We start from the raw sequence: 22,511 nt of genomic DNA, 5'->3' as shown, positions 1-22,511 counted from the left end.
CTAGGCGATTTCTGAACACTTTACTTTTCGAGAAAGGTTATTGGTTTTACAAAAAATGTGCACGATTTTGAGAGTCAAAGAAACGAGATCGTACGGGTTGCACCGGCCGGGAATCGAACCCGGACATCCCGCTTGGAAGGCGAGAATTCTACCATTGAACTACCGATGCTTGCATAGGTCACACTTCGATATGACACACAAAAGAAGCCTAGATTAGTATACATTTAAAAAACCGCTCCCCGGCGGGGAATCGAACCCCGGTCTCTCGCGTGACAGGCGAGGATACTCACCACTATACTACCGAGGATGAACCATATTTGGTTATCTCAGTTTTTTAAACTTATAGTACTTCTATCCGAATTTTTTTCGCTAAGTCCCGGAGCATGCGCGATAGTCACTAATTAAATGAAAAAGTGAGTTTGAAGAAAAAGTAACCCAATAAAATACTCTACGCTAGAAATAATGGTCAAGGCGATTTCTGAACCCTTTACTTTTCGAGAAACGTTATTGGTTTTACAAAAAATGTGCACGATTTTGAGAGTCAAAGAAACGAGATCGTACGGCTTGCACCGGCCGGGAATCGAACCCGGACCTCCCGCTTGGAAGGCGAGAATTCTACCATTGAACTACCGATGCTTGCATAGGTCACACTTCGATATGACACACAAAAGAAGCCTAGATTAGTATACATTTAAAAAACCGCTCCCCGGCGGGGAATCGAACCCCGGTCTCTCGCGTGACAGGCGAGGATACTCACCACTATACTACCGAGGATGAACCATATTTGGTTATCTCAGTTTTTTAAACTTATAGTACTTCTATCCGAATTTTTTTCGCTAAGTCCCGGAGCATGCGCGATAGTCACTAATTAAATGAAAAAGTGAGTTTGAAGAAAAAGTAACCCAATAAAATACTCTACGCTAGAAATAATGGTCAAGGCGATTTCTGAACCCTTTACTTTTCGAGAAACGTTATTGGTTTTACAAAAAATGTGCACGATTTTGAGAGTCAAAGAAACGAGATCGTACGGCTTGCACCGGCCGGGAATCGAACCCGGACCTCCCGCTTGGAAGGCGAGAATTCTACCATTGAACTACCGATGCTTGCATAGGTCACACTTCGATATGACACACAAAAGAAGCCTAGATTAGTATACATTTAAAAAACCGCTCCCCGGCGGGGAATCGAACCCCGGTCTCTCGCGTGACAGGCGAGGATACTCACCACTATACTACCGAGGATGAACCATATTTGGTTATCTCAGTTTTTTAAACTTATAGTACTTCTATCCGAATTTTTTTCGCTAAGTCCCGGAGCATGCGCGATAGTCACTAATTAAATGAAAAAGTTAGTTTGAAGAAAAAGTAACCCAATAAAATACTCTACGCTAGAAATAATGGTCAAGGCGATTTCTGAACCCTTTACTTTTCGAGAAATGTTATTGGTTTTAAAAAAATGTGCACGATTTTGAGAGTCAAAGAAACGAGATCGTACGGGTTGCACCGGCCGGGAATCGAACCCGGACCTCCCGCTTGGAAGGCGAGAATTCTACCATTGAACTACCGATGCTTGCATAGGTCACACTTCGATATGACACACAAAAGAAGCCTAGATTAGTATACATTTAAAAAACCGCTCCCCGGCGGGGAATCGAACCCCGGTCTCTCGCGTGACAGGCGAGGATACTCACCACTATACTACCGAGGATGAACCATATTTGGTTATCTCAGTTTTTTAAACTTATAGTACTTCTATCCGAATTTTTTTCGCTAAGTCCCGGAGCATGCGCGATAGTCACTAATTAAATGAAAAAGTGAGTTTGAAGAAAAAGTAACCCAATAAAATACTCTACGCTAGAAATAATGGTCAAGGCGATTTCTGAACCCTTTACTTTTCGAGAAACGTTATTGGTTTTACAAAAAATGTGCACGATTTTGAGAGTCAAAGAAACGAGATCGTACGGCTTGCACCGGCCGGGAATCGAACCCGGACCTCCCGCTTGGAAGGCGAGAATTCTACCATTGAACTACCGATGCTTGCATAGGTCACACTTCGATATGACACACAAAAGAAGCCTAGATTAGTATACATTTAAAAAACCGCTCCCCGGCGGGGAATCGAACCCCGGTCTCTCGCGTGACAGGCGAGGATACTCACCACTATACTACCGAGGATGAACCATATTTGGTTATCTCAGTTTTTTAAACTTATAGTACTTCTATCCGAATTTTTTTCGCTAAGTCCCGGAGCATGCGCGATAGTCACTAATTAAATGAAAAAGTTAGTTTGAAGAAAAAGTAACCCAATAAAATACTCTACGCTAGAAATAATGGTCAAGGCGATTTCTGAACCCTTTACTTTTCGAGAAATGTTATTGGTTTTAAAAAAATGTGCACGATTTTGAGAGTCAAAGAAACGAGATCGTACGGGTTGCACCGGCCGGGAATCGAACCCGGACCTCCCGCTTGGAAGGCGAGAATTCTACCATTGAACTACCGATGCTTGCATAGGTCACACTTCGATATGACACACAAAAGAAGCCTAGATTAGTATACATTTAAAAAACCGCTCCCCGGCGGGGAATCGAACCCCGGTCTCTCGCGTGACAGGCGAGGATACTCACCACTATACTACCGAGGATGAACCATATTTGGTTATCTCAGTTTTTTAAACTTATAGTACTTCTATCCGAATTTTTTTCGCTAAGTCCCGGAGCATGCGCGATAGTCACTAATTAAATGAAAAAGTGAGTTTGAAGAAAAAGTAACCCAATAAAATACTCTACGCTAGAAATAATGGTCAAGGCGATTTCTGAACCCTTTACTTTTCGAGAAACGTTATTGGTTTTACAAAAAATGTGCACGATTTTGAGAGTCAAAGAAACGAGATCGTACGGCTTGCACCGGCCGGGAATCGAACCCGGACCTCCCGCTTGGAAGGCGAGAATTCTACCATTGAACTACCGATGCTTGCATAGGTCACACTTCGATATGACACACAAAAGAAGCATAGATTAGTATACATTTAAAAAACCGCTCCCCGGCGGGGAATCGAACCCCGGTCTCTCGCGTGACAGGCGAGGATACTCACCACTATACTACCGAGGATGAATCAAATTTGGTTATCTCAGTTTTTTAATCTTATAGTACTTCTATCCGAATTTTCTACCATTGAACTACCGATGCTTGCATAGGTCACACTTCGATATGACACACAAAAGAAGCCTAGATTAGTATACATATAATAAACCGCTCCCCGGCGGGGAATCGAACCCCGGTCTCTCGCGTGACAGGCGAGGATACTCACCACTATACTACCGAGGATGAACCATATTTGGTTATCTCAGTTTTTTAAACTTATAGTACTTCTATCCGAATTTTTTTCGCTAAGTCCCGGAGCATGCGCGATAGTCACTAATTAAATGAAAAAGTGAGTTTGAAGAAAAAGTAACCCAATAAAATACTCTACGCTAGAAATAATGGTCAAGGCGATTTCTGCACCCTTTACTTTTCGAGAAACGTTATTGGTTTTACAAAAAATGTGCACGATTTTGAGAGTCAAAAAAACGAGATCGTACGGCTTGCACAGGCCGGGAATCGAACCCGGACCTCCCGCTTGGAAGGCGAGAATTCTACCATTGAACTACCGATGCTTGCATAGGTCACACTTCGATATGACACACAAAAGAAGCCTAGATTAGTATACATTTAAAAAACCGCTCCCCGGCGGGGAATCGAACCCCGGTCTCTCGCGTGACAGGCGAGGATACTCACCACTATACTACCGAGGATGAACCATATTTGGTTATCTCAGTTTTTTAAACTTATAGTACTTCTATCCGAATTTTTTTCGCTAAGTCCCGGAGCATGCGCGATAGTCACTAATTAAATGAAAAAGTGAGTTTGAAGAAAAAGTAACCCAATAAAATACTCTACGCTAGAAATAATGGTCAAGGCGATTTCTGAACCCTTTACTTTTCGAGAAACGTTATTGGTTTTACAAAAAATGTGCACGATTTTGAGAGTCAAAGAAACGAGATCGTACGGCTTGCACCGGCCGGGAATCGAACCCGGACCTCCCGCTTGGAAGGCGAGAATTCTACCATTGAACTACCGATGCTTGCATAGGTCACACTTCGATATGACACACAAAAGAAGCATAGATTAGTATACATTTAAAAAACCGCTCCCCGGCGGGGAATCGAACCCCGGTCTCTCGCGTGACAGGCGAGGATACTCACCACTATACTACCGAGGATGAATCAAATTTGGTTATCTCAGTTTTTTAATCTTATAGTACTTCTATCCGAATTTTCTACCATTGAACTACCGATGCTTGCATAGGTCACACTTCGATATGACACACAAAAGAAGCCTAGATTAGTATACATATAATAAACCGCTCCCCGGCGGGGAATCGAACCCCGGTCTCTCGCGTGACAGGCGAGGATACTCACCACTATACTACCGAGGATGAACCATATTTGGTTATCTCAGTTTTTTAAACTTATAGTACTTCTATCCGAATTTTTTTCGCTAAGTCCCGGAGCATGCGCGATAGTCACTAATTAAATGAAAAAGTGAGTTTGAAGAAAAAGTAACCCAATAAAATACTCTACGCTAGAAATAATGGTCAAGGCGATTTCTGCACCCTTTACTTTTCGAGAAACGTTATTGGTTTTACAAAAAATGTGCACGATTTTGAGAGTCAAAAAAACGAGATCGTACGGCTTGCACCGGCCGGGAATCGAACCCGGACCTCCCGCTTGGAAGGCGAGAATTCTACCATTGAACTACCGATGCTTGCATAGGTCACACTTCGATATGACACACAAAAGAAGCCTAGATTAGTATACATTTAAAAAACCGCTCCCCGGCGGGGAATCGAACCCCGGTCTCTCGCGTGACAGGCGAGGATACTCACCACTATACTACCGAGGATGAACCATATTTGGTTATCTCAGTTTTTTAAACTTATAGTACTTCTATCCGAATTTTTTTCGCTAAGTCCCGGAGCATGCGCGATAGTCACTAATTAAATGAAAAAGTGAGTTTGAAGAAAAAGTAACCCAATAAAATACTCTACGCTAGAAATAATGGTCAAGGCGATTTCTGAACCCTTTACTTTTCGAGAAACGTTATTGGTTTTACAAAAAATGTGCACGATTTTGAGAGTCAAAGAAACGAGATCGTACGGCTTGCACCGGCCGGGAATCGAACCCGGACCTCCCGCTTGGAAGGCGAGAATTCTACCATTGAACTACCGATGCTTGCATAGGTCACACTTCGATATGACACACAAAAGAAGCATAGATTAGTATACATTTAAAAAACCGCTCCCCGGCGGGGAATCGAACCCCGGTCTCTCGCGTGACAGGCGAGGATACTCACCACTATACTACCGAGGATGAATCAAATTTGGTTATCTCAGTTTTTTAATCTTATAGTACTTCTATCCGAATTTTCTACCATTGAACTACCGATGCTTGCATAGGTCACACTTCGATATGACACACAAAAGAAGCCTAGATTAGTATACATATAATAAACCGCTCCCCGGCGGGGAATCGAACCCCGGTCTCTCGCGTGACAGGCGAGGATACTCACCACTATACTACCGAGGATGAACCATATTTGGTTATCTCAGTTTTTTAAACTTATAGTACTTCTATCCGAATTTTTTTCGCTAAGTCCCGGAGCATGCGCGATAGTCACTAATTAAATGAAAAAGTGAGTTTGAAGAAAAAGTAACCCAATAAAATACTCTACGCTAGAAATAATGGTCAAGGCGATTTCTGCACCCTTTACTTTTCGAGAAACGTTATTGGTTTTACAAAAAATGTGCACGATTTTGAGAGTCAAAAAAACGAGATCGTACGGCTTGCACCGGCCGGGAATCGAACCCGGACCTCCCGCTTGGAAGGCGAGAATTCTACCATTGAACTACCGATGCTTGCATAGGTCACACTTCGATATGACACACAAAAGAAGCCTAGATTAGTATACATTTAAAAAACCGCTCCCCGGCGGGGAATCGAACCCCGGTCTCTCGCGTGACAGGCGAGGATACTCACCACTATACTACCGAGGATGAACCATATTTGGTTATCTCAGTTTTTTAAACTTATAGTACTTCTATCCGAATTTTTTTCGCTAAGTCCCGGAGCATGCGCGATAGTCACTAATTAAATGAAAAAGTGAGTTTGAAGAAAAAGTAACCCAATAAAATACTCTACGCTAGAAATAATGGTCAAGGCGATTTCTGAACCCTTTACTTTTCGAGAAACGTTATTGGTTTTACAAAAAATGTGCACGATTTTGAGAGTCAAAGAAACGAGATCGTACGGCTTGCACCGGCCGGGAATCGAACCCGGACCTCCCGCTTGGAAGGCGAGAATTCTACCATTGAACTACCGATGCTTGCATAGGTCACACTTCGATATGACACACAAAAGAAGCATAGATTAGTATACATTTAAAAAACCGCTCCCCGGCGGGGAATCGAACCCCGGTCTCTCGCGTGACAGGCGAGGATACTCACCACTATACTACCGAGGATGAATCAAATTTGGTTATCTCAGTTTTTTAATCTTATAGTACTTCTATCCGAATTTTCTACCATTGAACTACCGATGCTTGCATAGGTCACACTTCGATATGACACACAAAAGAAGCCTAGATTAGTATACATATAATAAACCGCTCCCCGGCGGGGAATCGAACCCCGGTCTCTCGCGTGACAGGCGAGGATACTCACCACTATACTACCGAGGATGAACCATATTTGGTTATCTCAGTTTTTTAAACTTATAGTACTTCTATCCGAATTTTTTTCGCTAAGTCCCGGAGCATGCGCGATAGTCACTAATTAAATGAAAAAGTGAGTTTGAAGAAAAAGTAACCCAATAAAATACTCTACGCTAGAAATAATGGTCAAGGCGATTTCTGAACCCTTTACTTTTCGAGAAACGTTATTGGTTTTACAAAAAATGTGCACGATTTTGAGAGTCAAAGAAACGAGATCGTACGGCTTGCACCGGCCGGGAATCGAACCCGGACCTCCCGCTTGGAAGGCGAGAATTCTACCATTGAACTACCGATGCTTGCATAGGTCACACTTCGATATGACACACAAAAGAAGCATAGATTAGTATACATTTAAAAAACCGCTCCCCGGCGGGGAATCGAACCCCGGTCTCTCGCGTGACAGGCGAGGATACTCACCACTATACTACCGAGGATGAATCAAATTTGGTTATCTCAGTTTTTTAATCTTATAGTACTTCTATCCGAATTTTCTACCATTGAACTACCGATGCTTGCATAGGTCACACTTCGATATGACACACAAAAGAAGCCTAGATTAGTATACATATAATAAACCGCTCCCCGGCGGGGAATCGAACCCCGGTCTCTCGCGTGACAGGCGAGGATACTCACCACTATACTACCGAGGATGAACCATATTTGGTTATCTCAGTTTTTTAAACTTATAGTACTTCTATCCGAATTTTTTTCGCTAAGTCCCGGAGCATGCGCGATAGTCACTAATTAAATGAAAAAGTGAGTTTGAAGAAAAAGTAACCCAATAAAATACTCTACGCTAGAAATAATGGTCAAGGCGATTTCTGCACCCTTTACTTTTCGAGAAACGTTTTTGGTTTTACAAAAAATGTGCACGATTTTGAGAGTCAAAAAAACGAGATCGTACGGCTTGCACAGGCCGGGAATCGAACCCGGACCTCCCGCTTGGAAGGCGAGAATTCTACCATTGAACTACCGATGCTTGCATAGGTCACACTTCGATATGACACACAAAAGAAGCCTAGATTAGTATACATATAATAAACCGCTCCCCGGCGGGGAATCGAACCCCGGTCTCTCGCGTGACAGGCGAGGATACTCACCACTATACTACCGAGGATGAATAAAAGTTGGTTATCTCAGTTTTTTAAACTTATAGTACTTCTATCCGAATTTTTTTCGCTAAGTCCCGGAGCATGCGCGATAGTCACTAATTAAATGAAAAAGTGAGTTTGAAGAAAAAGTAACCCAATAAAATACTCTACGCTAGAAATAATGGTCAAGGCGATTTCTACACCCTTTACTTTTCGAGAAACGTTATTGGTTTTACAAAAAATGTGCACGATTTTGAGAGTCAAAAAAACGAGATCGTACGGCTTGCACCGGCCGGGAATCGAACCCGGACCTCCCGCTTGGAAGGCGAGAATTCTACCATTGAACTACCGATGCTTGCATAGGTCACACTTCGATATGACACACAAAAGAAGCCTAGATTAGTATACATTTAAAAAACCGCTCCCCGGCGGGGAATCGAACCCCGGTCTCTCGCGTGACAGGCGAGGATACTCACCACTATACTACCGAGGATGAACCATATTTGGTTATCTCAGTTTTTTAAACTTATAGTACTTCTATCCGAATTTTTTTCGCTAAGTCCCGGAGCATGCGCGATAGTCACTAATTAAATGAAAAAGTGAGTTTGAAGAAAAAGTAACCCAATAAAATACTCTACGCTAGAAATAATGGTCAAGGCGATTTCTGAACCCTTTACTTTTCGAGAAACGTTATTGGTTTTACAAAAAATGTGCACGATTTTGAGAGTCAAAGAAACGAGATCGTACGGCTTGCACCGGCCGGGAATCGAACCCGGACCTCCCGCTTGGAAGGCGAGAATTCTACCATTGAACTACCGATGCTTGCATAGGTCACACTTCGATATGACACACAAAAGAAGCATAGATTAGTATACATTTAAAAAACCGCTCCCCGGCGGGGAATCGAACCCCGGTCTCTCGCGTGACAGGCGAGGATACTCACCACTATACTACCGAGGATGAATCAAATTTGGTTATCTCAGTTTTTTAATCTTATAGTACTCCTATCCGAATTTTCTACCATTGAACTACCGATGCTTGCATAGGTCACACTTCGATATGACACACAAAAGAAGCCTAGATTAGTATACATATAATAAACCGCTCCCCGGCGGGGAATCGAACCCCGGTCTCTCGCGTGACAGGCGAGGATACTCACCACTATACTACCGAGGATGAACCATATTTGGTTATCTCAGTTTTTTAAACTTATAGTACTTCTATCCGAATTTTTTTCGCTAAGTCCCGGAGCATGCGCGATAGTCACTAATTAAATGAAAAAGTGAGTTTGAAGAAAAAGTAACCCAATAAAATACTCTACGCTAGAAATAATGGTCAAGGCGATTTCTGAACCCTTTACTTTTCGAGAAACGTTATTGGTTTTAAAAAAATGTGCACGATTTTGAAAGTCAAAGAAACGAGATCGTACGGCTTGCACCGGCCGGGAATCGAACCCGGACCTCCCGCTTGGAAGGCGAGAATTCTACCATTGAACTACCGATGCTTGCATAGGTCACACTTCGATATGACACACAAAAGAAGCATAGATTAGTATACATTTAAAAAACCGCTCCCCGGCGGGGAATCGAACCCCGGTCTCTCGCGTGACAGGCGAGGATACTCACCACTATACTACCGAGGATGAATCAAATTTGGTTATCTCAGTTTTTTAATCTTATAGTACTTCTATCCGAATTTTCTACCATTGAACTACCGATGCTTGCATAGGTCACACTTCGATATGACACACAAAAGAAGCCTAGATTAGTATACATATAATAAACCGCTCCCCGGCGGGGAATCGAACCCCGGTCTCTCGCGTGACAGGCGAGGATACTCACCACTATACTACCGAGGATGAACCATATTTGGTTATCTCAGTTTTTTAAACTTATAGTACTTCTATCCGAATTTTTTTCGCTAAGTCCCGGAGCATGCGCGATAGTCACTAATTAAATGAAAAAGTGAGTTTGAAGAAAAAGTAACCCAATAAAATACTCTACGCTAGAAATAATGGTCAAGGCGATTTCTGCACCCTTTACTTTTCGAGAAACGTTATTGGTTTTACAAAAAATGTGCACGATTTTGAGAGTCAAAAAAACGAGATCGTACGGCTTGCACAGGCCGGGAATCGAACCCGGACCTCCCGCTTGGAAGGCGAGAATTCTACCATTGAACTACCGATGCTTGCATAGGTCACACTTCGATATGACACACAAAAGAAGCCTAGATTAGTATACATATAATAAACCGCTCCCCGGCGGGGAATCGAACCCCGGTCTCTCGCGTGACAGGCGAGGATACTCACCACTATACTACCGAGGATGAATAAAAGTTGGTTATCTCAGTTTTTTAAACTTATAGTACTTCTATCCGAATTTTTTTCGCTAAGTCCCGGAGCATGCGCGATAGTCACTAATTAAATGAAAAAGTGAGTTTGAAGAAAAAGTAACCCAATAAAATACTCTACGCTAGAAATAATGGTCAAGGCGATTTCTGCACCCTTTACTTTTCGAGAAACGTTATTGGTTTTACAAAAAATGTGCACGATTTTGAGAGTCAAAAAAACGAGATCGTACGGCTTGCACCGGCCGGGAATCGAACCCGGACCTCCCGCTTGGAAGGCGAGAATTCTACCATTGAACTACCGATGCTTGCATAGGTCACACTTCGATATGACACACAAAAGAAGCCTAGATTAGTATACATTTAAAAAACCGCTCCCCGGCGGGGAATCGAACCCCGGTCTCTCGCGTGACAGGCGAGGATACTCACCACTATACTACCGAGGATGAACCATATTTGGTTATCTCAGTTTTTTAAACTTATAGTACTTCTATCCGAATTTTTTTCGCTAAGTCCCGGAGCATGCGCGATAGTCACTAATTAAATGAAAAAGTGAGTTTGAAGAAAAAGTAACCCAATAAAATACTCTACGCTAGAAATAATGGTCAAGGCAATTTCTGAACCCTTTACTTTTCGAGAAACGTTATTGGTTTTACAAAAAATGTGCACGATTTTGAGAGTCAAAGAAACGAGATCGTACGGCTTGCACCGGCCGGGAATCGAACCCGGACCTCCCGCTTGGAAGGCGAGAATTCTACCATTGAACTACCGATGCTTGCATAGGTCACACTTCGATATGACACACAAAAGAAGCATAGATTAGTATACATTTAAAAAACCGCTCCCCGGCGGGGAATCGAACCCCGGTCTCTCGCGTGACAGGCGAGGATACTCACCACTATACTACCGAGGATGAATCAAATTTGGTTATCTCAGTTTTTTAATCTTATAGTACTTCTATCCGAATTTTCTACCATTGAACTACCGATGCTTGCATAGGTCACACTTCGATATGACACACAAAAGAAGCCTAGATTAGTATACATATAATAAACCGCTCCCCGGCGGGGAATCGAACCCCGGTCTCTCGCGTGACAGGCGAGGATACTCACCACTATACTACCGAGGATGAACCATATTTGGTTATCTCAGTTTTTTAAACTTATAGTACTTCTATCCGAATTTTTTTCGCTAAGTCCCGGAGCATGCGCGATAGTCACTAATTAAATGAAAAAGTGAGTTTGAAGAAAAAGTAACCCAATAAAATACTCTACGCTAGAAATAATGGTCAAGGCGATTTCTGCACCCTTTACTTTTCGAGAAACGTTATTGGTTTTACAAAAAATGTGCACGATTTTGAGAGTCAAAAAAACGAGATCGTACGGCTTGCACAGGCCGGGAATCGAACCCGGACCTCCCGCTTGGAAGGCGAGAATTCTACCATTGAACTACCGATGCTTGCATAGGTCACACTTCGATATGACACACAAAAGAAGCCTAGATTAGTATACATATAATAAACCGCTCCCCGGCGGGGAATCGAACCCCGGTCTCTCGCGTGACAGGCGAGGATACTCACCACTATACTACCGAGGATGAATAAAAGTTGGTTATCTCAGTTTTTTAAACTTATAGTACTTCTATCCGAATTTTTTTCGCTAAGTCCCGGAGCATGCGCGATAGTCACTAATTAAATGAAAAAGTGAGTTTGAAGAAAAAGTAACCCAATAAAATACTCTACGCTAGAAATAATGGTCAAGGCGATTTCTGCACCCTTTACTTTTCGAGAAACGTTATTGGTTTTACAAAAAATGTGCACGATTTTGAGAGTCAAAAAAACGAGATCGTACGGCTTGCACCGGCCGGGAATCGAACCCGGACCTCCCGCTTGGAAGGCGAGAATTCTACCATTGAACTACCGATGCTTGCATAGGTCACACTTCGATATGACACACAAAAGAAGCCTAGATTAGTATACATTTAAAAAACCGCTCCCCGGCGGGGAATCGAACCCCGGTCTCTCGCGCGACAGGCGAGGATACTCACCACTATACTACCGAGGATGAACCATATTTGGTTATCTCAGTTTTTTAAACTTATAGTACTTCTATCCGAATTTTTTTCGCTAAGTCCCGGAGCATGCGCGATAGTCACTAATTAAATGAAAAAGTGAGTTTGAAGAAAAAGTAACCCAATAAAATACTCTACGCTAGAAATAATGGTCAAGGCGATTTCTGAACCCTTTACTTTTCGAGAAACGTTATTGGTTTTACAAAAAATGTGCACGATTTTGAGAGTCAAAGAAACGAGATCGTACGGCTTGCACCGGCCGGGAATCGAACCCGGACCTCCCGCTTGGAAGGCGAGAATTCTACCATTGAACTACCGATGCTTGCATAGGTCACACTTCGATATGACACACAAAAGAAGCATAGATTAGTATACATTTAAAAAACCGCTCCCCGGCGGGGAATCGAACCCCGGTCTCTCGCGTGACAGGCGAGGATACTCACCACTATACTACCGAGGATGAATCAAATTTGGTTATCTCAGTTTTTTAATCTTATAGTACTTCTATCCGAATTTTCTACCATTGAACTACCGATGCTTGCATAGGTCACACTTCGATATGACACACAAAAGAAGCCTAGATTAGTATACATATAATAAACCGCTCCCCGGCGGGGAATCGAACCCCGGTCTCTCGCGTGACAGGCGAGGATACTCACCACTATACTACCGAGGATGAACCATATTTGGTTATCTCAGTTTTTTAAACTTATAGTACTTCTATCCGAATTTTTTTCGCTAAGTCCCGGAGCATGCGCGATAGTCACTAATTAAATGAAAAAGTGAGTTTGAAGAAAAAGTAACCCAATAAAATACTCTACGCTAGAAATAATGGTCAAGGCGATTTCTGAACCCTTTACTTTTCGAGAAACGTTATTGGTTTTAAAAAAATGTGCACGATTTTGAAAGTCAAAGAAACGAGATCGTACGGCTTGCACCGGCCGGGAATCGAACCCGGACCTCCCGCTTGGAAGGCGAGAATTCTACCATTGAACTACCGATGCTTGCATAGGTCACACTTCGATATGACACACAAAAGAAGCATAGATTAGTATACATTTAAAAAACCGCTCCCCGGCGGGGAATCGAACCCCGGTCTCTCGCGTGACAGGCGAGGATACTCACCACTATACTACCGAGGATGAATCAAATTTGGTTATCTCAGTTTTTTAATCTTATAGTACTTCTATCCGAATTTTCTACCATTGAACTACCGATGCTTGCATAGGTCACACTTCGATATGACACACAAAAGAAGCCTAGATTAGTATACATATAATAAACCGCTCCCCGGCGGGGAATCGAACCCCGGTCTCTCGCGTGACAGGCGAGGATACTCACCACTATACTACCGAGCATGAATGAAAGCTGGTTATCTCAGTTTTTTAAACTTATAGAACTTCTATCCGAATTTTTTTCGCAAAGTCCCGGAGCATGCGCAATAGTCAGTAATTAAATGAAAAAGTGAGTTTGAAGAAAAAGTAACCCTATAAAATACTCTACGCTAGAAATAATGGTCTAGGCGATTTCTGAACACTTTACTTTTCGAGAAAGGTTATTGGTTTTACAAAAAATGTGCACGATTTTGAGAGTCAAAGAAACGAGATCGTACGGGTTGCACCGGCCGGGAATCGAACCCGGACCTCCCGCTTGGAAGGCGAGAATTCTACCATTGAACTACCGATGCTTGCATAGGTCACACTTCGATATGACACACAAAAGAAGCCTAGATTAGTATACATTTAAAAAACCGCTCCCCGGCGGGGAATCGAACCCCGGTCTCTCGCGTGACAGGCGAGGATACTCACCACTATACTACCGAGGATGAACCATATTTGGTTATCTCAGTTTTTTAAACTTATAGTACTTCTATCCGAATTTTTTTCGCTAAGTCCCGGAGCATGCGCGATAGTCACTAATTAAATGAAAAAGTGAGTTTGAAGAAAAAGTAACCCAATAAAATACTCTACGCTAGAAATAATGGTCAAGGCGATTTCTGAACCCTTTACTTTTCGAGAAATGTTATTGGTTTTAAAAAAATGTGCACGATTTTGAGAGTCAAAGAAACGAGATCGTACGGGTTGCACCGGCCGGGAATCGAACCCGGACCTCCCGCTTGGAAGGCGAGAATACTACCATTGAACTACCGATGCTTGCATAGGTCACACTTCGATATGACACACAAAAGAAGCCTAGATTAGTATACATATAATAAACCGCTCCCCGGCGGGGAATCGAACCCCGGTCTCTCGCGTGACAGGCGAGGATACTCACCACTATACTACCGAGGATGAATAAAAGTTGGTTATCTCAGTTTTTTAAACTTATAGTACTTCTATCCGAATTTTTTTCGCTAAGTCCCGGAGCCAGCGCGATAGTCACTAATTAAATGAAAAAGTGAGTTTGAAGAAAAAGTAACCCAATAAAATACTCTACGCTAGAAATAATGGTCAAGGCGATTTCTGCACCCTTTACTTTTCGAGAAACGTTATTGGTTTTACAAAAAATGTGCACGATTTTGAGAGTCAAAGAAACGAGATCGTACGGCTTGCACCGGCCGGGAATCGAACCCGGACCTCCCGCTTGGAAGGCGAGAATTCTACCATTGAACTACCGATGCTTGCATAGGTCACACTTCGATATGACACACAAAAGAAGCATAGATTAGTATACATTTAAAAAACCGCTCCCCGGCGGGGAATCGAACCCCGGTCTCTCGCGTGACAGGCGAGGATACTCACCACTATACTACCGAGGATGAATCAAATTTGGTTATCTCAGTTTTTTAATCTTATAGTACTTCTATCCGAATTTTCTACCATTGAACTACCGATGCTTGCATAGGTCACACTTCGATATGACACACAAAAGAAGCCTAGATTAGTATACATATAATAAACCGCTCCCCGGCGGGGAATCGAACCCCGGTCTCTCGCGTGACAGGCGAGGATACTCACCACTATACTACCGAGGATGAACCATATTTGGTTATCTCAGTTTTTTAAACTTATAGTACTTCTATCCGAATTTTTTTCGCTAAGTCCCGGAGCATGCGCGATAGTCACTAATTAAATGAAAAAGTGAGTTTGAAGAAAAAGTAACCCAATAAAATACTCTACGCTAGAAATAATGGTCAAGGCGATTTCTGAACCCTTTACTTTTCGAGAAACGTTATTGGTTTTAAAAAAATGTGCACGATTTTGAGAGTCAAAGAAACGAGATCGTACGGCTTGCACCGGCCGGGAATCGAACCCGGACCTCCCGCTTGGAAGGCGAGAATTCTACCATTGAACTACCGATGCTTGCATAGGTCACACTTCGATATGACACACAAAAGAAGCATAGATTAGTATACATTTAAAAAACCGCTCCCCGGCGGGGAATCGAACCCCGGTCTCTCGCGTGACAGGCGAGGATACTCACCACTATACTACCGAGGATGAATCAAATTTGGTTATCTCAGTTTTTTAATCTTATAGTACTTCTATCCGAATTTTCTACCATTGAACTACCGATGCTTGCATAGGTCACACTTCGATATGACACACAAAAGAAGCCTAGATTAGTATACATATAATAAACCGCTCCCCGGCGGGGAATCGAACCCCGGTCTCTCGCGTGACAGGCGAGGATACTCACCACTATACTACCGAGCATGAATGAAAGCTGGTTATCTCAGTTTTTTAAACTTATAGTACTTCTATCCGAATTTTTTTCGCAAAGTCCCGGAGCATGCGCAATAGTCAGTAATTAAATGAAAAAGTGAGTTTGAAGAAAAAGTAACCCTATAAAATACTCTACGCTAGAAATAATGGTCTAGGCGATTTCTGAACACTTTACTTTTCGAGAAAGGTTATTGGTTTTACAAAAAATGTGCACGATTTTGAGAGTCAAAGAAACGAGATCGTACGGGTTGCACCGGCCGGGAATCGAACCCGGACCTCCCGCTTGGAAGGCGAGAATTCTACCATTGAACTACCGATGCTTGCATAGGTCACACTTCGATATGACACACAAAAGAAGCCTAGATTAGTATACATTTAAAAAACCGCTCCCCGGCGGGGAATCGAACCCCGGTCTCTCGCGTGACAGGCGAGGATACTCACCACTATACTACCGAGGATGAACCATATTTGGTTATCTCAGTTTTTTAAACTTATAGTACTTCTATCCGAATTTTTTTCGCTAAGTCCCGGAGCATGCGCGATAGTCACTAATTTAATGAAAAAGTGAGTTTGAAGAAAAAGTAACCCAATAAAATACTCTACGCTAGAAATAATGGTCAAGGCGATTTCTGAACCCTTTACTTTTCGAGAAACGTTATTGGTTTTACAAAAAATGTGCACGATTTTGAGAGTCAAAGAAACGAGATCGTACGGCTTGCACCGGCCGGGAATCGAACCCGGACCTCCCGCTTGGAAGGCGAGAATTCTACCATTGAACTACCGATGCTTGCATAGGTCACACTTCGATATGACACACAAAAGAAGCATAGATTAGTATACATTTAAAAAACCGCTCCCCGGCGGGGAATCGAACCCCGGTCTCTCGCGTGACAGGCGAGGATACTCACCACTATACTACCGAGGATGAATCAAATTTGGTTATCTCAGTTTTTTAATCTTATAGTACTTCTATCCGAATTTTCTACCATTGAACTACCGATGCTTGCATAGGTCACACTTCGATATGACACACAAAAGAAGCCTAGATTAGTATACATATAATAAACCGCTCCCCGGCGGGGAATCGAACCCCGGTCTCTCGCGTGACAGGCGAGGATACTCACCACTATACTACCGAGGATGAACCATATTTGGTTATCTCAGTTTTTTAAACTTATAGTACTTCTATCCGAATTTTTTTCGCTAAGTCCCGGAGCATGCGCAATAGTCAGTAATTAAATGAAAAAGTGAGTTTGAAGAAAAAGTAACCCTATAAAATACTCTACGCTAGAAATAATGGTCTAGGCGATTTCTGAACACTTTACTTTTCGAGAAAGGTTATTGGTTTTACAAAAAATGTGCACGATTTTGAGAGTCAAAGAAACGAGATCGTACGGGTTGCACCGGCCGGGAATCGAACCCGGACCTCCCGCTTGGAAGGCGAGAATTCTACCATTGAACTACCGATGCTTGCATAGGTCACACTTCGATATGACACACAAAAGAAGCCTAGATTAGTATACATTTAAAAAACCGCTCCCCGGCGGGGAATCGAACCCCGGTCTCTCGCGTGACAGGCGAGGATACTCACCACTATACTACCGAGGATGAACCATATTTGGTTATCTCAGTTTTTTAAACTTATAGTACTTCTATCCGAATTTTTTTCGCTAAGTCCCGGAGCATGCGCGATAGTCACTAATTTAATGAAAAAGTGAGTTTGAAGAAAAAGTAACCCAATAAAATACTCTACGCTAGAAATAATGGTCAAGGCGATTTCTGAACCCTTTACTTTTCGAGAAACGTTATTGGTTTTACAAAAAATGTGCACGATTTTGAGAGTCAAAGAAACGAGATCGTACGGCTTGCACCGGCCGGGAATCGAACCCGGACCTCCCGCTTGGAAGGCGAGAATTCTACCATTGAACTACCGATGCTTGCATAGGTCACACTTCGATATGACACACAAAAGAAGCATAGATTAGTATACATTTAAAAAACCGCTCCCCGGCGGGGAATCGAACCCCGGTCTCTCGCGTGACAGGCGAGGATACTCACCACTATACTACCGAGGATGAATCAAATTTGGTTATCTCAGTTTTTTAATCTTATAGTACTTCTATCCGAATTTTCTACCATTGAACTACCGATGCTTGCATAGGTCACACTTCGATATGACACACAAAAGAAGCCTAGATTAGTATACATATAATAAACCGCTCCCCGGCGGGGAATCGAACCCCGGTCTCTCGCGTGACAGGCGAGGATACTCACCACTATACTACCGAGGATGAACCATATTTGGTTATCTCAGTTTTTTAAACTTATAGTACTTCTATCCGAATTTTTTTCGCTAAGTCCCGGAGCATGCGCGATAGTCACTAATTAAATGAAAAAGTGAGTTTGAAGAAAAAGTAACCCAATAAAATACTCTACGCTAGAAATAATGGTCAAGGCGATTTCTGAACCCTTTACTTTTCGAGAAACGTTATTGGTTTTAAAAAAATGTGCACGATTTTGAGAGTCAAAGAAACGAGATCGTACGGGTTGCACCGGCCGGGAATCGAACCCGGACCTCCCGCTTGGAAGGCGAGAATTCTACCATTGAACTACCGATGCTTGCATAGGTCAGACTTCGATATGACACACAAAAGAAGCCTAGATTAGTATACATATAATAAACCGCTCCCCGGCGGGGAATCGAACCCCGGTCTCTCGCGTGACAGGCGAGGATACTCACCACTATACTACCGACGATGAATAAAAGTTGGTTATCTCAGTTTTTTAATCTTATAGTACTTCTATCCGAATTTTCTACCATTGAACTACCGATGCTTGCATAGGTCACACTTCGATATGACACACAAAAGAAGCCTAGATTAGTATACATATAATAAACCGCTCCCCGGCGGGGAATCGAACCCCGGTCTCTCGCGTGACAGGCGAGGATACTCACCACTATACTACCGAGGATGAACCATATTTGGTTATCTCAGTTTTTTAAACTTATAGTACTTCTATCCGAATTTTTTTCGCTAAGTCCCGGAGCATGCGCAATAGTCAGTAATTAAATGAAAAAGTGAGTTTGAAGAAAAAGTAACCCTATAAAATACTCTACGCTAGAAATAATGGTCTAGGCGATTTCTGAACACTTTACTTTTCGAGAAAGGTTATTGGTTTTACAAAAAATGTGCACGATTTTGAGAGTCAAAGAAACGAGATCGTACGGGTTGCACCGGCCGGGAATCGAACCCGGACCTCCCGCTTGGAAGGCGAGAATTCTACCATTGAACTACCGATGCTTGCATAGGTCACACTTCGATATGACACACAAAAGAAGCCTAGATTAGTATACATTTAAAAAACCGCTCCCCGGCGGGGAATCGAACCCCGGTCTCTCGCGTGACAGGCGAGGATACTCACCACTATACTACCGAGGATGAACCATATTTGGTTATCTCAGTTTTTTAAACTTATAGTACTTCTATCCGAATTTTTTTCGCTAAGTCCCGGAGCATGCGCGATAGTCACTAATTTAATGAAAAAGTGAGTTTGAAGAAAAAGTAACCCAATAAAATACTCTACGCTAGAAATAATGGTCAAGGCGATTTCTGAACCCTTTACTTTTCGAGAAACGTTATTGGTTTTACAAAAAATGTGCACGATTTTGAGAGTCAAAGAAACGAGATCGTACGGCTTGCACCGGCCGGGAATCGAACCCGGACCTCCCGCTTGGAAGGCGAGAATTCTACCATTGAACTACCGATGCTTGCATAGGTCACACTTCGATATGACACACAAAAGAAGCATAGATTAGTATACATTTAAAAAACCGCTCCCCGGCGGGGAATCGAACCCCGGTCTCTCGCGTGACAGGCGAGGATACTCACCACTATACTACCGAGGATGAATCAAATTTGGTTATCTCAGTTTTTTAATCTTATAGTACTTCTATCCGAATTTTCTACCATTGAACTACCGATGCTTGCATAGGTCACACTTCGATATGACACACAAAAGAAGCCTAGATTAGTATACATATAATAAACCGCTCCCCGGCGGGGAATCGAACCCCGGTCTCTCGCGTGACAGGCGAGGATACTCACCACTATACTACCGAGGATGAACCATATTTGGTTATCTCAGTTTTTTAAACTTATAGTACTTCTATCCGAATTTTTTTCGCTAAGTCCCGGAGCATGCGCGATAGTCACTAATTAAATGAAAAAGTGAGTTTGAAGAAAAAGTAACCCAATAAAATACTCTACGCTAGAAATAATGGTCAAGGCGATTTCTGAACCCTTTACTTTTCGAGAAACGTTATTGGTTTTAAAAAAATGTGCACGATTTTGAGAGTCAAAGAAACGAGATCGTACGGGTTGCACCGGCCGGGAATCGAACCCGGACCTCCCGCTTGGAAGGCGAGAATTCTACCATTGAACTACCGATGCTTGCATAGGTCAGACTTCGATATGACACACAAAAGAAGCCTAGATTAGTATACATATAATAAACCGCTCCCCGGCGGGGAATCGAACCCCGGTCTCTCGCGTGACAGGCGAGGATACTCACCACTATACTACCGACGATGAATAAAAGTTGGTTATCTCAGTTTTTTAAACTTATAGTACTTCTATCCGAATTTTTTTCGCTAAGTCCCGGAGCATGCGCGATAGTCACTAATTAAATGAAAAAGTGAGTTTGAAGAAAAAGTAACCCAATAAAATACTCTACGCTAGAAATAATGGTCAAGGCGATTTCTGAACCCTTTACTTTTCGAGAAACGTTATTGGTTTTACAAAAAATGTGCACGATTTTGAGAGTCAAAGAAACGAGATCGTACGGCTTGCACCGGCCGGGAATCGAACCCGGACCTCCCGCTTGGAAGGCGAGAATTCTACCATTGAACTACCGATGCTTGCATAGGTCACACTTCGATATGACACACAAAAGAAGCATAGATTAGTATACATTTAAAAAACCGCTCCCCGGCGGGGAATCGAACCCCGGTCTCTCGCGTGACAGGCGAGGATACTCACCACTATACTACCGAGGATGAATCAAATTTGGTTATCTCAGTTTTTTAATCTTATAGTACTTCTATCCGAATTTTCTACCATTGAACTACCGATGCTTGCATAGGTCACACTTCGATATGACACACAAAAGAAGCCTAGATTAGTATACATATAATAAACCGCTCCCCGGCGGGGAATCGAACCCCGGTCTCTCGCGTGACAGGCGAGGATACTCACCACTATACTACCGAGGATGAACCATATTTGGTTATCTCAGTTTTTTAAACTTATAGTACTTCTATCCGAATTTTTTTCGCTAAGTCCCGGAGCATGCGCGATAGTCACTAATTTAATGAAAAAGTGAGTTTGAAGAAAAAGTAACCCAATAAAATACTCTACGCTAGAAATAATGGTCAAGGCGATTTCTGAACCCTTTACTTTTCGAGAAACGTTATTGGTTTTACAAAAAATGTGCACGATTTTGAGAGTCAAAGAAACGAGATCGTACGGCTTGCACCGGCCGGGAATCGAACCCGGATCTCCCGCTTGGAAGGCGAGAATTCTACCATTGAACTACCGATGCTTGCATAGGTCACACTTCGATATGACACACAAAAGAAGCATAGATTAGTATACATTTAAAAAACCGCTCCCCGGCGGGGAATCGAACCCCGGTCTCTCGCGTGACAGGCGAGGATACTCACCACTATACTACCGAGGATGAATCAAATTTGGTTATCTCAGTTTTTTAATCTTATAGTACTTCTATCCGAATTTTCTACCATTGAACTACCGATGCTTGCATAGGTCACACTTCGATATGACACACAAAAGAAGCCTAGATTAGTATACATATAATAAACCGCTCCCCGGCGGGGAATCGAACCCCGGTCTCTCGCGTGACAGGCGAGGACACTCACCACTATACTACCGAGGATGAACCATATTTGGTTATCTCAGTTTTTTAAACTTATAGTACTTCTATCCGAATTTTTTTCGCTAAGTCCCGGAGCATGCGCGATAGTCACTAATTAAATGAAAAAGTGAGTTTGAAGAAAAAGTAACCCAATAAAATACTCTACGCTAGAAATAATGGTCAAGGCGATTTCTGAACCCTTTACTTTTCGAGAAACGTTATTGGTTTTAAAAAAATGTGCACGATTTTGAGAGTCAAAGAAACGAGATCGTACGGGTTGCACCGGCCGGGAATCGAACCCGGACCTCCCGCTTGGAAGGCGAGAATTCTACCATTGAACTACCGATGCTTGCATAGGTCACACTTCGATATGACACACAAAAGAAGCCTAGATTAGTATACATATAATAAACCGCTCCCCGGCGGGGAATCGAACCCCGGTCTCTCGCGTGACAGGCGAGGATACTCACCACTATTCTACCGACGATGAATAAAAGTTGGTTATCTCAGTTTTTTAAACTTATAGTACTTCTATCCGAATTTTTTTCGCTAAGTCCCGGAGCATGCGCGATAGTCACTAATTAAATGAAAAAGTGAGT

General features: G+C 42.6%; 97 non-coding genes across 97 annotated transcripts; all 97 read right to left on the bottom strand.

Moving 5' to 3' along the window:
* Nucleotides 1–98: 98 nt before the first annotated feature.
* On the bottom strand, nt 99–169 carry TRNAG-UCC (transfer RNA glycine (anticodon UCC)). Its single transcript has one exon. It is a non-coding gene; the product is annotated as a tRNA-Gly (tRNA).
* Nucleotides 170–235: 66 nt separating this feature from the next.
* Nucleotides 236–307, bottom strand: TRNAD-GUC (transfer RNA aspartic acid (anticodon GUC)). The gene has a single exon. It is a non-coding gene; the product is annotated as a tRNA-Asp (tRNA).
* A 258-nt stretch (nt 308–565) lies between these two features.
* TRNAG-UCC (transfer RNA glycine (anticodon UCC)) lies at nt 566–636 on the bottom strand. The gene has a single exon. It is a non-coding gene; the product is annotated as a tRNA-Gly (tRNA).
* Nucleotides 637–702: 66 nt separating this feature from the next.
* On the bottom strand, nt 703–774 carry TRNAD-GUC (transfer RNA aspartic acid (anticodon GUC)). The gene has a single exon. It is a non-coding gene; the product is annotated as a tRNA-Asp (tRNA).
* A 258-nt stretch (nt 775–1,032) lies between these two features.
* TRNAG-UCC (transfer RNA glycine (anticodon UCC)) lies at nt 1,033–1,103 on the bottom strand. Its single transcript has one exon. It is a non-coding gene; the product is annotated as a tRNA-Gly (tRNA).
* Nucleotides 1,104–1,169: 66 nt separating this feature from the next.
* Nucleotides 1,170–1,241, bottom strand: TRNAD-GUC (transfer RNA aspartic acid (anticodon GUC)). The gene has a single exon. It is a non-coding gene; the product is annotated as a tRNA-Asp (tRNA).
* A 257-nt stretch (nt 1,242–1,498) lies between these two features.
* TRNAG-UCC (transfer RNA glycine (anticodon UCC)) lies at nt 1,499–1,569 on the bottom strand. The gene has a single exon. It is a non-coding gene; the product is annotated as a tRNA-Gly (tRNA).
* A 66-nt stretch (nt 1,570–1,635) lies between these two features.
* Nucleotides 1,636–1,707, bottom strand: TRNAD-GUC (transfer RNA aspartic acid (anticodon GUC)). The gene has a single exon. It is a non-coding gene; the product is annotated as a tRNA-Asp (tRNA).
* Nucleotides 1,708–1,965: 258 nt separating this feature from the next.
* On the bottom strand, nt 1,966–2,036 carry TRNAG-UCC (transfer RNA glycine (anticodon UCC)). The gene has a single exon. It is a non-coding gene; the product is annotated as a tRNA-Gly (tRNA).
* Nucleotides 2,037–2,102: 66 nt separating this feature from the next.
* On the bottom strand, nt 2,103–2,174 carry TRNAD-GUC (transfer RNA aspartic acid (anticodon GUC)). Its single transcript has one exon. It is a non-coding gene; the product is annotated as a tRNA-Asp (tRNA).
* A 257-nt stretch (nt 2,175–2,431) lies between these two features.
* On the bottom strand, nt 2,432–2,502 carry TRNAG-UCC (transfer RNA glycine (anticodon UCC)). The gene has a single exon. It is a non-coding gene; the product is annotated as a tRNA-Gly (tRNA).
* A 66-nt stretch (nt 2,503–2,568) lies between these two features.
* Nucleotides 2,569–2,640, bottom strand: TRNAD-GUC (transfer RNA aspartic acid (anticodon GUC)). Its single transcript has one exon. It is a non-coding gene; the product is annotated as a tRNA-Asp (tRNA).
* A 258-nt stretch (nt 2,641–2,898) lies between these two features.
* On the bottom strand, nt 2,899–2,969 carry TRNAG-UCC (transfer RNA glycine (anticodon UCC)). Its single transcript has one exon. It is a non-coding gene; the product is annotated as a tRNA-Gly (tRNA).
* A 66-nt stretch (nt 2,970–3,035) lies between these two features.
* On the bottom strand, nt 3,036–3,107 carry TRNAD-GUC (transfer RNA aspartic acid (anticodon GUC)). Its single transcript has one exon. It is a non-coding gene; the product is annotated as a tRNA-Asp (tRNA).
* Nucleotides 3,108–3,251: 144 nt separating this feature from the next.
* TRNAD-GUC (transfer RNA aspartic acid (anticodon GUC)) lies at nt 3,252–3,323 on the bottom strand. Its single transcript has one exon. It is a non-coding gene; the product is annotated as a tRNA-Asp (tRNA).
* A 258-nt stretch (nt 3,324–3,581) lies between these two features.
* On the bottom strand, nt 3,582–3,652 carry TRNAG-UCC (transfer RNA glycine (anticodon UCC)). The gene has a single exon. It is a non-coding gene; the product is annotated as a tRNA-Gly (tRNA).
* A 66-nt stretch (nt 3,653–3,718) lies between these two features.
* Nucleotides 3,719–3,790, bottom strand: TRNAD-GUC (transfer RNA aspartic acid (anticodon GUC)). The gene has a single exon. It is a non-coding gene; the product is annotated as a tRNA-Asp (tRNA).
* A 258-nt stretch (nt 3,791–4,048) lies between these two features.
* TRNAG-UCC (transfer RNA glycine (anticodon UCC)) lies at nt 4,049–4,119 on the bottom strand. Its single transcript has one exon. It is a non-coding gene; the product is annotated as a tRNA-Gly (tRNA).
* A 66-nt stretch (nt 4,120–4,185) lies between these two features.
* Nucleotides 4,186–4,257, bottom strand: TRNAD-GUC (transfer RNA aspartic acid (anticodon GUC)). Its single transcript has one exon. It is a non-coding gene; the product is annotated as a tRNA-Asp (tRNA).
* Nucleotides 4,258–4,401: 144 nt separating this feature from the next.
* Nucleotides 4,402–4,473, bottom strand: TRNAD-GUC (transfer RNA aspartic acid (anticodon GUC)). Its single transcript has one exon. It is a non-coding gene; the product is annotated as a tRNA-Asp (tRNA).
* A 258-nt stretch (nt 4,474–4,731) lies between these two features.
* TRNAG-UCC (transfer RNA glycine (anticodon UCC)) lies at nt 4,732–4,802 on the bottom strand. Its single transcript has one exon. It is a non-coding gene; the product is annotated as a tRNA-Gly (tRNA).
* Nucleotides 4,803–4,868: 66 nt separating this feature from the next.
* On the bottom strand, nt 4,869–4,940 carry TRNAD-GUC (transfer RNA aspartic acid (anticodon GUC)). The gene has a single exon. It is a non-coding gene; the product is annotated as a tRNA-Asp (tRNA).
* Nucleotides 4,941–5,198: 258 nt separating this feature from the next.
* TRNAG-UCC (transfer RNA glycine (anticodon UCC)) lies at nt 5,199–5,269 on the bottom strand. The gene has a single exon. It is a non-coding gene; the product is annotated as a tRNA-Gly (tRNA).
* A 66-nt stretch (nt 5,270–5,335) lies between these two features.
* TRNAD-GUC (transfer RNA aspartic acid (anticodon GUC)) lies at nt 5,336–5,407 on the bottom strand. The gene has a single exon. It is a non-coding gene; the product is annotated as a tRNA-Asp (tRNA).
* A 144-nt stretch (nt 5,408–5,551) lies between these two features.
* TRNAD-GUC (transfer RNA aspartic acid (anticodon GUC)) lies at nt 5,552–5,623 on the bottom strand. Its single transcript has one exon. It is a non-coding gene; the product is annotated as a tRNA-Asp (tRNA).
* Nucleotides 5,624–5,881: 258 nt separating this feature from the next.
* Nucleotides 5,882–5,952, bottom strand: TRNAG-UCC (transfer RNA glycine (anticodon UCC)). The gene has a single exon. It is a non-coding gene; the product is annotated as a tRNA-Gly (tRNA).
* Nucleotides 5,953–6,018: 66 nt separating this feature from the next.
* TRNAD-GUC (transfer RNA aspartic acid (anticodon GUC)) lies at nt 6,019–6,090 on the bottom strand. Its single transcript has one exon. It is a non-coding gene; the product is annotated as a tRNA-Asp (tRNA).
* A 258-nt stretch (nt 6,091–6,348) lies between these two features.
* TRNAG-UCC (transfer RNA glycine (anticodon UCC)) lies at nt 6,349–6,419 on the bottom strand. The gene has a single exon. It is a non-coding gene; the product is annotated as a tRNA-Gly (tRNA).
* Nucleotides 6,420–6,485: 66 nt separating this feature from the next.
* TRNAD-GUC (transfer RNA aspartic acid (anticodon GUC)) lies at nt 6,486–6,557 on the bottom strand. Its single transcript has one exon. It is a non-coding gene; the product is annotated as a tRNA-Asp (tRNA).
* Nucleotides 6,558–6,701: 144 nt separating this feature from the next.
* Nucleotides 6,702–6,773, bottom strand: TRNAD-GUC (transfer RNA aspartic acid (anticodon GUC)). The gene has a single exon. It is a non-coding gene; the product is annotated as a tRNA-Asp (tRNA).
* A 258-nt stretch (nt 6,774–7,031) lies between these two features.
* Nucleotides 7,032–7,102, bottom strand: TRNAG-UCC (transfer RNA glycine (anticodon UCC)). The gene has a single exon. It is a non-coding gene; the product is annotated as a tRNA-Gly (tRNA).
* A 66-nt stretch (nt 7,103–7,168) lies between these two features.
* Nucleotides 7,169–7,240, bottom strand: TRNAD-GUC (transfer RNA aspartic acid (anticodon GUC)). The gene has a single exon. It is a non-coding gene; the product is annotated as a tRNA-Asp (tRNA).
* Nucleotides 7,241–7,384: 144 nt separating this feature from the next.
* On the bottom strand, nt 7,385–7,456 carry TRNAD-GUC (transfer RNA aspartic acid (anticodon GUC)). Its single transcript has one exon. It is a non-coding gene; the product is annotated as a tRNA-Asp (tRNA).
* Nucleotides 7,457–7,714: 258 nt separating this feature from the next.
* TRNAG-UCC (transfer RNA glycine (anticodon UCC)) lies at nt 7,715–7,785 on the bottom strand. Its single transcript has one exon. It is a non-coding gene; the product is annotated as a tRNA-Gly (tRNA).
* Nucleotides 7,786–7,851: 66 nt separating this feature from the next.
* On the bottom strand, nt 7,852–7,923 carry TRNAD-GUC (transfer RNA aspartic acid (anticodon GUC)). Its single transcript has one exon. It is a non-coding gene; the product is annotated as a tRNA-Asp (tRNA).
* A 258-nt stretch (nt 7,924–8,181) lies between these two features.
* Nucleotides 8,182–8,252, bottom strand: TRNAG-UCC (transfer RNA glycine (anticodon UCC)). The gene has a single exon. It is a non-coding gene; the product is annotated as a tRNA-Gly (tRNA).
* Nucleotides 8,253–8,318: 66 nt separating this feature from the next.
* TRNAD-GUC (transfer RNA aspartic acid (anticodon GUC)) lies at nt 8,319–8,390 on the bottom strand. The gene has a single exon. It is a non-coding gene; the product is annotated as a tRNA-Asp (tRNA).
* Nucleotides 8,391–8,648: 258 nt separating this feature from the next.
* On the bottom strand, nt 8,649–8,719 carry TRNAG-UCC (transfer RNA glycine (anticodon UCC)). Its single transcript has one exon. It is a non-coding gene; the product is annotated as a tRNA-Gly (tRNA).
* Nucleotides 8,720–8,785: 66 nt separating this feature from the next.
* TRNAD-GUC (transfer RNA aspartic acid (anticodon GUC)) lies at nt 8,786–8,857 on the bottom strand. The gene has a single exon. It is a non-coding gene; the product is annotated as a tRNA-Asp (tRNA).
* A 144-nt stretch (nt 8,858–9,001) lies between these two features.
* TRNAD-GUC (transfer RNA aspartic acid (anticodon GUC)) lies at nt 9,002–9,073 on the bottom strand. Its single transcript has one exon. It is a non-coding gene; the product is annotated as a tRNA-Asp (tRNA).
* Nucleotides 9,074–9,330: 257 nt separating this feature from the next.
* TRNAG-UCC (transfer RNA glycine (anticodon UCC)) lies at nt 9,331–9,401 on the bottom strand. Its single transcript has one exon. It is a non-coding gene; the product is annotated as a tRNA-Gly (tRNA).
* Nucleotides 9,402–9,467: 66 nt separating this feature from the next.
* Nucleotides 9,468–9,539, bottom strand: TRNAD-GUC (transfer RNA aspartic acid (anticodon GUC)). Its single transcript has one exon. It is a non-coding gene; the product is annotated as a tRNA-Asp (tRNA).
* Nucleotides 9,540–9,683: 144 nt separating this feature from the next.
* Nucleotides 9,684–9,755, bottom strand: TRNAD-GUC (transfer RNA aspartic acid (anticodon GUC)). The gene has a single exon. It is a non-coding gene; the product is annotated as a tRNA-Asp (tRNA).
* Nucleotides 9,756–10,013: 258 nt separating this feature from the next.
* On the bottom strand, nt 10,014–10,084 carry TRNAG-UCC (transfer RNA glycine (anticodon UCC)). The gene has a single exon. It is a non-coding gene; the product is annotated as a tRNA-Gly (tRNA).
* Nucleotides 10,085–10,150: 66 nt separating this feature from the next.
* TRNAD-GUC (transfer RNA aspartic acid (anticodon GUC)) lies at nt 10,151–10,222 on the bottom strand. Its single transcript has one exon. It is a non-coding gene; the product is annotated as a tRNA-Asp (tRNA).
* Nucleotides 10,223–10,480: 258 nt separating this feature from the next.
* On the bottom strand, nt 10,481–10,551 carry TRNAG-UCC (transfer RNA glycine (anticodon UCC)). Its single transcript has one exon. It is a non-coding gene; the product is annotated as a tRNA-Gly (tRNA).
* Nucleotides 10,552–10,617: 66 nt separating this feature from the next.
* Nucleotides 10,618–10,689, bottom strand: TRNAD-GUC (transfer RNA aspartic acid (anticodon GUC)). Its single transcript has one exon. It is a non-coding gene; the product is annotated as a tRNA-Asp (tRNA).
* A 258-nt stretch (nt 10,690–10,947) lies between these two features.
* Nucleotides 10,948–11,018, bottom strand: TRNAG-UCC (transfer RNA glycine (anticodon UCC)). The gene has a single exon. It is a non-coding gene; the product is annotated as a tRNA-Gly (tRNA).
* A 66-nt stretch (nt 11,019–11,084) lies between these two features.
* Nucleotides 11,085–11,156, bottom strand: TRNAD-GUC (transfer RNA aspartic acid (anticodon GUC)). Its single transcript has one exon. It is a non-coding gene; the product is annotated as a tRNA-Asp (tRNA).
* Nucleotides 11,157–11,300: 144 nt separating this feature from the next.
* On the bottom strand, nt 11,301–11,372 carry TRNAD-GUC (transfer RNA aspartic acid (anticodon GUC)). Its single transcript has one exon. It is a non-coding gene; the product is annotated as a tRNA-Asp (tRNA).
* A 258-nt stretch (nt 11,373–11,630) lies between these two features.
* On the bottom strand, nt 11,631–11,701 carry TRNAG-UCC (transfer RNA glycine (anticodon UCC)). The gene has a single exon. It is a non-coding gene; the product is annotated as a tRNA-Gly (tRNA).
* A 66-nt stretch (nt 11,702–11,767) lies between these two features.
* TRNAD-GUC (transfer RNA aspartic acid (anticodon GUC)) lies at nt 11,768–11,839 on the bottom strand. Its single transcript has one exon. It is a non-coding gene; the product is annotated as a tRNA-Asp (tRNA).
* Nucleotides 11,840–12,097: 258 nt separating this feature from the next.
* On the bottom strand, nt 12,098–12,168 carry TRNAG-UCC (transfer RNA glycine (anticodon UCC)). The gene has a single exon. It is a non-coding gene; the product is annotated as a tRNA-Gly (tRNA).
* Nucleotides 12,169–12,234: 66 nt separating this feature from the next.
* Nucleotides 12,235–12,306, bottom strand: TRNAD-GUC (transfer RNA aspartic acid (anticodon GUC)). The gene has a single exon. It is a non-coding gene; the product is annotated as a tRNA-Asp (tRNA).
* A 258-nt stretch (nt 12,307–12,564) lies between these two features.
* Nucleotides 12,565–12,635, bottom strand: TRNAG-UCC (transfer RNA glycine (anticodon UCC)). The gene has a single exon. It is a non-coding gene; the product is annotated as a tRNA-Gly (tRNA).
* A 66-nt stretch (nt 12,636–12,701) lies between these two features.
* TRNAD-GUC (transfer RNA aspartic acid (anticodon GUC)) lies at nt 12,702–12,773 on the bottom strand. The gene has a single exon. It is a non-coding gene; the product is annotated as a tRNA-Asp (tRNA).
* Nucleotides 12,774–12,917: 144 nt separating this feature from the next.
* Nucleotides 12,918–12,989, bottom strand: TRNAD-GUC (transfer RNA aspartic acid (anticodon GUC)). Its single transcript has one exon. It is a non-coding gene; the product is annotated as a tRNA-Asp (tRNA).
* Nucleotides 12,990–13,246: 257 nt separating this feature from the next.
* TRNAG-UCC (transfer RNA glycine (anticodon UCC)) lies at nt 13,247–13,317 on the bottom strand. The gene has a single exon. It is a non-coding gene; the product is annotated as a tRNA-Gly (tRNA).
* A 66-nt stretch (nt 13,318–13,383) lies between these two features.
* On the bottom strand, nt 13,384–13,455 carry TRNAD-GUC (transfer RNA aspartic acid (anticodon GUC)). The gene has a single exon. It is a non-coding gene; the product is annotated as a tRNA-Asp (tRNA).
* A 144-nt stretch (nt 13,456–13,599) lies between these two features.
* On the bottom strand, nt 13,600–13,671 carry TRNAD-GUC (transfer RNA aspartic acid (anticodon GUC)). The gene has a single exon. It is a non-coding gene; the product is annotated as a tRNA-Asp (tRNA).
* Nucleotides 13,672–13,929: 258 nt separating this feature from the next.
* On the bottom strand, nt 13,930–14,000 carry TRNAG-UCC (transfer RNA glycine (anticodon UCC)). Its single transcript has one exon. It is a non-coding gene; the product is annotated as a tRNA-Gly (tRNA).
* Nucleotides 14,001–14,066: 66 nt separating this feature from the next.
* On the bottom strand, nt 14,067–14,138 carry TRNAD-GUC (transfer RNA aspartic acid (anticodon GUC)). Its single transcript has one exon. It is a non-coding gene; the product is annotated as a tRNA-Asp (tRNA).
* Nucleotides 14,139–14,395: 257 nt separating this feature from the next.
* Nucleotides 14,396–14,466, bottom strand: TRNAG-UCC (transfer RNA glycine (anticodon UCC)). Its single transcript has one exon. It is a non-coding gene; the product is annotated as a tRNA-Gly (tRNA).
* A 66-nt stretch (nt 14,467–14,532) lies between these two features.
* Nucleotides 14,533–14,604, bottom strand: TRNAD-GUC (transfer RNA aspartic acid (anticodon GUC)). Its single transcript has one exon. It is a non-coding gene; the product is annotated as a tRNA-Asp (tRNA).
* A 258-nt stretch (nt 14,605–14,862) lies between these two features.
* TRNAG-UCC (transfer RNA glycine (anticodon UCC)) lies at nt 14,863–14,933 on the bottom strand. The gene has a single exon. It is a non-coding gene; the product is annotated as a tRNA-Gly (tRNA).
* A 66-nt stretch (nt 14,934–14,999) lies between these two features.
* On the bottom strand, nt 15,000–15,071 carry TRNAD-GUC (transfer RNA aspartic acid (anticodon GUC)). The gene has a single exon. It is a non-coding gene; the product is annotated as a tRNA-Asp (tRNA).
* A 144-nt stretch (nt 15,072–15,215) lies between these two features.
* On the bottom strand, nt 15,216–15,287 carry TRNAD-GUC (transfer RNA aspartic acid (anticodon GUC)). The gene has a single exon. It is a non-coding gene; the product is annotated as a tRNA-Asp (tRNA).
* A 257-nt stretch (nt 15,288–15,544) lies between these two features.
* Nucleotides 15,545–15,615, bottom strand: TRNAG-UCC (transfer RNA glycine (anticodon UCC)). Its single transcript has one exon. It is a non-coding gene; the product is annotated as a tRNA-Gly (tRNA).
* A 66-nt stretch (nt 15,616–15,681) lies between these two features.
* On the bottom strand, nt 15,682–15,753 carry TRNAD-GUC (transfer RNA aspartic acid (anticodon GUC)). Its single transcript has one exon. It is a non-coding gene; the product is annotated as a tRNA-Asp (tRNA).
* Nucleotides 15,754–15,897: 144 nt separating this feature from the next.
* TRNAD-GUC (transfer RNA aspartic acid (anticodon GUC)) lies at nt 15,898–15,969 on the bottom strand. Its single transcript has one exon. It is a non-coding gene; the product is annotated as a tRNA-Asp (tRNA).
* Nucleotides 15,970–16,227: 258 nt separating this feature from the next.
* Nucleotides 16,228–16,298, bottom strand: TRNAG-UCC (transfer RNA glycine (anticodon UCC)). Its single transcript has one exon. It is a non-coding gene; the product is annotated as a tRNA-Gly (tRNA).
* A 66-nt stretch (nt 16,299–16,364) lies between these two features.
* Nucleotides 16,365–16,436, bottom strand: TRNAD-GUC (transfer RNA aspartic acid (anticodon GUC)). The gene has a single exon. It is a non-coding gene; the product is annotated as a tRNA-Asp (tRNA).
* A 258-nt stretch (nt 16,437–16,694) lies between these two features.
* TRNAG-UCC (transfer RNA glycine (anticodon UCC)) lies at nt 16,695–16,765 on the bottom strand. Its single transcript has one exon. It is a non-coding gene; the product is annotated as a tRNA-Gly (tRNA).
* A 66-nt stretch (nt 16,766–16,831) lies between these two features.
* Nucleotides 16,832–16,903, bottom strand: TRNAD-GUC (transfer RNA aspartic acid (anticodon GUC)). The gene has a single exon. It is a non-coding gene; the product is annotated as a tRNA-Asp (tRNA).
* A 144-nt stretch (nt 16,904–17,047) lies between these two features.
* On the bottom strand, nt 17,048–17,119 carry TRNAD-GUC (transfer RNA aspartic acid (anticodon GUC)). The gene has a single exon. It is a non-coding gene; the product is annotated as a tRNA-Asp (tRNA).
* Nucleotides 17,120–17,377: 258 nt separating this feature from the next.
* TRNAG-UCC (transfer RNA glycine (anticodon UCC)) lies at nt 17,378–17,448 on the bottom strand. The gene has a single exon. It is a non-coding gene; the product is annotated as a tRNA-Gly (tRNA).
* A 66-nt stretch (nt 17,449–17,514) lies between these two features.
* TRNAD-GUC (transfer RNA aspartic acid (anticodon GUC)) lies at nt 17,515–17,586 on the bottom strand. The gene has a single exon. It is a non-coding gene; the product is annotated as a tRNA-Asp (tRNA).
* Nucleotides 17,587–17,844: 258 nt separating this feature from the next.
* On the bottom strand, nt 17,845–17,915 carry TRNAG-UCC (transfer RNA glycine (anticodon UCC)). The gene has a single exon. It is a non-coding gene; the product is annotated as a tRNA-Gly (tRNA).
* A 66-nt stretch (nt 17,916–17,981) lies between these two features.
* Nucleotides 17,982–18,053, bottom strand: TRNAD-GUC (transfer RNA aspartic acid (anticodon GUC)). The gene has a single exon. It is a non-coding gene; the product is annotated as a tRNA-Asp (tRNA).
* A 144-nt stretch (nt 18,054–18,197) lies between these two features.
* Nucleotides 18,198–18,269, bottom strand: TRNAD-GUC (transfer RNA aspartic acid (anticodon GUC)). Its single transcript has one exon. It is a non-coding gene; the product is annotated as a tRNA-Asp (tRNA).
* A 257-nt stretch (nt 18,270–18,526) lies between these two features.
* Nucleotides 18,527–18,597, bottom strand: TRNAG-UCC (transfer RNA glycine (anticodon UCC)). Its single transcript has one exon. It is a non-coding gene; the product is annotated as a tRNA-Gly (tRNA).
* Nucleotides 18,598–18,663: 66 nt separating this feature from the next.
* On the bottom strand, nt 18,664–18,735 carry TRNAD-GUC (transfer RNA aspartic acid (anticodon GUC)). The gene has a single exon. It is a non-coding gene; the product is annotated as a tRNA-Asp (tRNA).
* A 144-nt stretch (nt 18,736–18,879) lies between these two features.
* Nucleotides 18,880–18,951, bottom strand: TRNAD-GUC (transfer RNA aspartic acid (anticodon GUC)). Its single transcript has one exon. It is a non-coding gene; the product is annotated as a tRNA-Asp (tRNA).
* Nucleotides 18,952–19,209: 258 nt separating this feature from the next.
* On the bottom strand, nt 19,210–19,280 carry TRNAG-UCC (transfer RNA glycine (anticodon UCC)). The gene has a single exon. It is a non-coding gene; the product is annotated as a tRNA-Gly (tRNA).
* A 66-nt stretch (nt 19,281–19,346) lies between these two features.
* TRNAD-GUC (transfer RNA aspartic acid (anticodon GUC)) lies at nt 19,347–19,418 on the bottom strand. The gene has a single exon. It is a non-coding gene; the product is annotated as a tRNA-Asp (tRNA).
* Nucleotides 19,419–19,676: 258 nt separating this feature from the next.
* Nucleotides 19,677–19,747, bottom strand: TRNAG-UCC (transfer RNA glycine (anticodon UCC)). The gene has a single exon. It is a non-coding gene; the product is annotated as a tRNA-Gly (tRNA).
* A 66-nt stretch (nt 19,748–19,813) lies between these two features.
* TRNAD-GUC (transfer RNA aspartic acid (anticodon GUC)) lies at nt 19,814–19,885 on the bottom strand. Its single transcript has one exon. It is a non-coding gene; the product is annotated as a tRNA-Asp (tRNA).
* Nucleotides 19,886–20,029: 144 nt separating this feature from the next.
* On the bottom strand, nt 20,030–20,101 carry TRNAD-GUC (transfer RNA aspartic acid (anticodon GUC)). Its single transcript has one exon. It is a non-coding gene; the product is annotated as a tRNA-Asp (tRNA).
* A 257-nt stretch (nt 20,102–20,358) lies between these two features.
* TRNAG-UCC (transfer RNA glycine (anticodon UCC)) lies at nt 20,359–20,429 on the bottom strand. The gene has a single exon. It is a non-coding gene; the product is annotated as a tRNA-Gly (tRNA).
* Nucleotides 20,430–20,495: 66 nt separating this feature from the next.
* Nucleotides 20,496–20,567, bottom strand: TRNAD-GUC (transfer RNA aspartic acid (anticodon GUC)). Its single transcript has one exon. It is a non-coding gene; the product is annotated as a tRNA-Asp (tRNA).
* Nucleotides 20,568–20,825: 258 nt separating this feature from the next.
* TRNAG-UCC (transfer RNA glycine (anticodon UCC)) lies at nt 20,826–20,896 on the bottom strand. Its single transcript has one exon. It is a non-coding gene; the product is annotated as a tRNA-Gly (tRNA).
* Nucleotides 20,897–20,962: 66 nt separating this feature from the next.
* On the bottom strand, nt 20,963–21,034 carry TRNAD-GUC (transfer RNA aspartic acid (anticodon GUC)). The gene has a single exon. It is a non-coding gene; the product is annotated as a tRNA-Asp (tRNA).
* A 144-nt stretch (nt 21,035–21,178) lies between these two features.
* On the bottom strand, nt 21,179–21,250 carry TRNAD-GUC (transfer RNA aspartic acid (anticodon GUC)). The gene has a single exon. It is a non-coding gene; the product is annotated as a tRNA-Asp (tRNA).
* Nucleotides 21,251–21,508: 258 nt separating this feature from the next.
* On the bottom strand, nt 21,509–21,579 carry TRNAG-UCC (transfer RNA glycine (anticodon UCC)). Its single transcript has one exon. It is a non-coding gene; the product is annotated as a tRNA-Gly (tRNA).
* Nucleotides 21,580–21,645: 66 nt separating this feature from the next.
* TRNAD-GUC (transfer RNA aspartic acid (anticodon GUC)) lies at nt 21,646–21,717 on the bottom strand. The gene has a single exon. It is a non-coding gene; the product is annotated as a tRNA-Asp (tRNA).
* A 144-nt stretch (nt 21,718–21,861) lies between these two features.
* Nucleotides 21,862–21,933, bottom strand: TRNAD-GUC (transfer RNA aspartic acid (anticodon GUC)). Its single transcript has one exon. It is a non-coding gene; the product is annotated as a tRNA-Asp (tRNA).
* Nucleotides 21,934–22,190: 257 nt separating this feature from the next.
* On the bottom strand, nt 22,191–22,261 carry TRNAG-UCC (transfer RNA glycine (anticodon UCC)). Its single transcript has one exon. It is a non-coding gene; the product is annotated as a tRNA-Gly (tRNA).
* Between the last annotated feature and the right edge of the window lie 250 nt (nt 22,262–22,511).

This window comes from Phalangium opilio, unplaced genomic scaffold, assembly GCF_054372755.1.
Source record: "Phalangium opilio isolate 3A_F unplaced genomic scaffold, DU_Popi_V2 ptg000352l_1, whole genome shotgun sequence".
NCBI lineage: Eukaryota > Metazoa > Arthropoda > Arachnida > Opiliones > Phalangiidae > Phalangium > Phalangium opilio.
Note: the sequence above shows the minus strand (reverse complement) of the source record. Positions and strands in the feature narration are given on the sequence as shown.